The sequence below is a fragment of the Porites lutea genome, chromosome 5 (genome assembly GCF_958299795.1).
Source record: "Porites lutea chromosome 5, jaPorLute2.1, whole genome shotgun sequence".
Classification (NCBI taxonomy): domain Eukaryota; kingdom Metazoa; phylum Cnidaria; class Anthozoa; order Scleractinia; family Poritidae; genus Porites; species Porites lutea.
This window is the reverse complement of record NC_133205.1, coordinates 38617326-38622759: the sequence shown is the minus strand read 5'-3', so window position 1 is coordinate 38622759 and position 5434 is coordinate 38617326. Positions and strand designations below refer to the sequence as shown.

General features: G+C 40.6%; 1 pseudogene; it reads right to left on the bottom strand.

Annotated features, from left to right (window-relative positions):
• Positions 1-455: 455 nt before the first annotated feature.
• On the bottom strand, positions 456-1843 carry LOC140939017 (ribonuclease P protein subunit p30-like; annotated as a pseudogene).
• Between the last annotated feature and the right edge of the window lie 3591 nt (positions 1844-5434).

Sequence of the window (5434 nt, the reverse complement as noted above, 5' to 3'; positions counted from 1 at the left end):
GTAAAGCAATCTATCATGAACAATGCTGTCAAAAGCTTTTGAAAATCGAGCAGAATCAAAGCAGCGATTTTTTTTGTCTACGTCCTTCAGTATATGGACAAATGATACAAGTGTCAATCCACTAATAAAAATAAAATGAGTTACAGTATAATTTTTGAGAAAAAAGCTTATTAAGTAGTGGTGTGCCAATCATTCACTATAATGATCATTGATCGAAATCTTCACACAAAGTGATGATTGTGGGGAAGGTTCAATCAATTATCAAGGGAAAAGATTTTTGTTGGCAAATTCAAGCAGGCAGTGAAAAAACTGCGAGCTACTACTCCACAGTCAAAATGTTATGTTCTTTGACTTTTGCAAAGGTAAAAAAAAAATGGAATCCAGAGAGGTTTTTCTGATTATAATCGATGATCAATCAGGTGGGTGAATCCAATTATCTTTGAAGATCGATTATGAAATCTCAACTTATTCCCAACACTACTATTAAGATTGCTTTGCAATACACAAATAACATGTCATTATGTAGCATAAGTGTTAAGCAATGTATGAAGTAAACTCATCATTCAACTTTTGATTTCTTTTCTTTTGGTTCATAATTGTCACCCTCGTCATTGTCATCAACATTTTGCTCCTTGCTGTGGCCAGTACAACCCTCACTAATGTCTCCCTCTTCTTTATCAGCTGGTTCCTTCAGTAGTTTTCCTGAAATAACTGATCTTTCTGTGCCTTTTCTAGCATCAGCATGGAATAAAACATCCCTACAGTTCTTTGAGATGGTTGCTTTTGATTGTTCCTCCTTCAAATTAAACAATAACCCGAGATTAATGATATCATAAGGCCCGCGAAAGTCAAGCTCGTTTACTGCCCCACTTGAAATAATAATGTTCTTTCCTTTTGCAAAAACAACCAAGTCCAAAGCAGTAGAAATTAGATTTTTTCTCTGGGATGAGTCTCTTATTGCAGGCGAATAAACAATCTCAAAATGTATTCCTCGTTCAATTGCTGCATTTACTGTAGCGAATTTCAAGTAGAATGGAAGGCGTTCTGTCATGTCGAGTGAAATTATATCAACATCTAGCGTTTTACAAGCTTGCTGGAAAAGCCTCTCTGTAGCCGGTTGAACTGCTAAGATATCATGGGATTGTACGGGATCACTGGACAGTTGATGCACCTGGCTTTGGTCGTCTAGCTGTACAGTTAACCGTGTATAAACTTTCAATCGTGGGTTGATTTTCTTCATATCCTGTATCGCTGGGTAATTATCCAAGTTGACTGGGGTCAGTTTCGCGGCGCTCTTTCTTTCTTTTTTCAGTTTCAAGGCGAAAGGTTTGACAAATAGCGATTGTTTCTAAACCAAGTTTGACAGCCTTAGAAACAAGTTTCTCTGTTTCACGTGGGTTGTTCAAGCAAGTAACATCAGGGGCACCCAAAGTCGATTTTCGGAAAATATCTGTTCGGAAGACGATTTGAATTCTAGAATTTTCGGAACATTTGTTGTAAAACTTCTTCCTTGCCTGCCTCTCTTAGGATTTTTGAACATCTAAAAAATTGTATAATTGCCCGTTTTTAACGGATTTTCACCTTAAAAAGGTCACCTAGACTTTTCGGAAGCCTTTTTTCTGGCTGAAATATTCGAAAAGGTAAGTTTTGATCCCTATAATTTTCGGATCACTGGACTTTCAGCTAGGAAATCCGAACAGATGGAAACTTTTTAGGGGATACAAATATGCCTATATCTACCGTTTAAATATTAAAATACGTTCAACAATGCTATGTTTAAGTGGTTTTGAACTATATTGTCGTTGGGTGCCCCTGTAACATTGAGATCCACAAAAGCCGCCATTTTGGTAAATGCGTATGTGACGACTGCTGACCAGTTTTACTGTCAAACATATAATTTCATTCTGTTCATTCCCAGTATCCTTCTCGATGTTGAATGTTGACTATGCGTTTAAAGAAATTGCCATGAAATGAGAAATAAATGCTTATTTATCGTGCTTATCGTTATTTGTTGTTTGCCTGCACCTGATTACTTTCGACAATACGTCTTTTGGTCTTAGTCAAGAGCCATTATGGCTCTTGTCTTAGCGGATTAGTGCATTGTTGTGCCACTGACTTTCAACCATAATCTTTTCACCAGAGGAGCCGTAATACCGTGTAGCATGAAAATTTTGCGGGTTCTAATTTTTGCGAATTTTGCGGATTGACCTCGATCCGCAAAAATTTGTTCCCGCAGAAAAAAAAAACCCTCAAAATAAAACGCCGCAAAAATTAACTTCCTTCAATAAGAAGCCTTGACATTACAGAACTGAATGCCTGCAGGCTAACCGTGCTGCATCAACCAGATCCTTTCAAAGAGTTGACCGCATGCATCCAGTGCCAGGGCCGGCTATCTGTATAACCTGCGATCTGGCAGTCCTAAAAGCAGGCCTCTAATGGCAGGTTATGGCTATCTGCGGCTCTATGTGCCAAAAATCCATATTAAATGTGAATTTTAAAAGTTTTTAAAACTTATGTAATATTCAGTTACTGCAATTCTTTTTAACAGTGACTCTGTTGTTATTTCGCAAAGAGCTTAGTAATGTAATACTGTCACGTCAGTTGTGTGGTATAGAGTACTAAAGTGTGACGTCATAAAAGTAAAATTTCTGAAATTATGGGATTTGTCAGGATATTCTGAAAGAACAATGTCCAAGAGGCCTACTTGCCAAAAATGAGCATTTGGGGGCAAATTGTCGCTGAGATCGTAGCCCAGTTATGCTTAGAAAACTCCATACAAACCCTTCTAAATTTTTTTGGGGTCGACCCAAAAAAATTTTAGAAGGGTTTGTATGGAGTTTTCTAAGCATAACTGGGCTACGATCTCAGCGACAATTTGCCCCAAAATGCTCATTTTTGGCAAGTAGGCCTCTTGGACATTGTTCTTTCAGAATATCCTGACAAATCCCATAATTTCAGAAATTTCATTTTTATGACGTCATCACTTTAGTACTCTATTAGAGACCTTTAGCATCAGGGGTGCTTACCATTTGACAGAAAAATCCGGTTGAGGGGTCGAAAGCATAATGGTAAGCGATTTACCAGTTTACCGTAGAAATGTCACATGCGTTACGGTTTGAATCCAAAAAAGGGCGAATTTGTGTAGCGTGAGTCTGGAACCGAGAAGGAACCGAGAAATTAGTTAATGGCAAGCAACATTCCGTTTGGTTCGTACCAACCGGAATGAAAGGACTACCTCAAAACGTACTCCTCAATTTTCGGTTGGAATTTCCGAAACGTGGTCTTACCATTTACCTTCCATCCGGAATTTCCGAAATTTTCTGTCAAATGGTAAGCACCCCAGGTAAACCGCAAACCGCAGACTGCAAACCCCAGTTACGCGTTTGCAGTTTCGCGTTGCCGAGATTTCAAACTTTAGCAAGGCGTTCAGTTCAGTTCAGTTCAGTTCATTTTTATTTAGCCAAAATACAATACAATACAAGAATACACATAGGAATTGTAAGGTTGCAAGGGAGCCCAGAAGAAACCAGAAGGCTTTATGAAGCCTGGACTCCCCAGTCTAAAAGAGATAAGCAAAATAAAATGATATTCGCGGAGTGATACGTTAAAAATAGGAACCAAACAGAGACTGAGTTAAGTTATGAATTCAGAAACAAGATAGAAAAAAAACAAATTAACTCTGGATTGGAACAGAATACTTTCCTTTGTTAGTACGGCAGAAAGGAATATAAAATTGATTTGAACTACGCGTTCATTGTTTAGGGCCGCCATGTTGTTTTCATCAAGTCGAAGTGCATCACTTTAATCGCCCAAAACTCAGCAATAATTCATTGATTCGAGATAAAAATCCAACAAACACATCGCAAACGGATACAAAAAGCTAGTTCATACCTTTAAACGCGAGGCTGTACAATTTTTTGTGGCAAAAAACCTTGCCGTAAATCACTTACCGCTGGAAGCCCTCCCTGCGGTTCAAACGTGAACTGCAAACTGCAAACGTGACCGCAAGGCCGTGGTCACGTGACATTTTGCGGTTTGCGGTTTGCCGTTTCCCACGAAAAACCTGATGCTAAAGGTCCCTATTTATAAATACAGCGGAACCCCACCTTACGTCCACCTCGGTAAGTACGGTCAGCTCGTTATTAGGGCCACTTTGTTTTGGCCGCCTGGCAAAAACCACCATACATTTTCTTGTACTTACCCTCGTTACACGTCTATCCCGTTAATACGGCCAAGATGGTGAATTAGATAATTCACCATTTTATTTTTGTTTTCTTTCTTTATTTCAGTCCTGTCACTATTCGTGCCCTAACGATCAGCCTACTGCTCCAATTTTAAAATTTGCTAACGATAATCTACGTTCTTGACTACCAAAGATTCATAAATTAAACATACTTTGTACTGTCAACTCATCCCTCCCATATCTTCTCGCAGTTTCACTGCCCTCGTCCACCTTGGCTTGTTTGCGCGTCCGACCAAAACCGCCATGCTACGCAGACTATTGCTGTCCCTCTCACCATTTTCTGAGAAAAAAAATGGGTTGGGTCTGGGGTTGGGTAGGAGTGGTGTTTCACTTGAACCCAGTTATCACCCTGAGCACCGGCGGTTTTTTCCTCGCGTGCGGCGGGAATTTTTGGTGTCGGCCGAACTCCGAAGATCTCCACGTGGGTCACTGCACGATATTAAGACTTGACAGAACCGAAAAGCGCCCATGAAGTCTCTTACACCCACCGAAGGTTACTAGTTCTCAGTTGAACGCGACCAGTTTCTTACCATCGCAAAGATTAAACTTGAATAAATAATTTATTATCAAGAAAACAGTGATCCGCCAACTAAAATACAAAATCCTGAAATTGTACCACACAGTATATCAGGTGGGGGGGAATATCCCACGGGGAAATTCTTTTACCAGGACACTTGACTGCAGGAAAAGCCACTCTCGATCTCCGCTCGAGGGGAGCAGGGATGGCGCAGTGGTGAGAGCACTCGCCTTCCACCAATGTGGCCCGGGTTCGATGCCCGGACTCGACGTCATATGTGGGTTGAGTTTGTTGTTGGTTCTCTTTTCTGCTCCGAGAGGTTTTTCTTCGGGTACTCCGGTTTTCCCCTCTCCGCAAAAACCAACATTTCTAAATTCCAATTCGATCCGGAATGCTCGAGCGTTTCGATACATGAGCCCCTGGCTCGGGAGATTGGGCAACCACTCCTCACGCTATCGAGCTTAAATAAAATTGATTTGATCTGATTTGATTTGGTTTTTTCTCCCTTTTCCCCTTCTTTTCCCTTTCCTTGTGTCGCCTGCCATGCATGTCATGCATACCCATTTATTCTTAGCGCCAGCATGCTACGCAGGCTATGGGATCGGCGTTACTGTAGAAAGTACAACATACCCGACTTTACACGTCATGGCTGTTGTCATCAGGTAAGTTGAAAC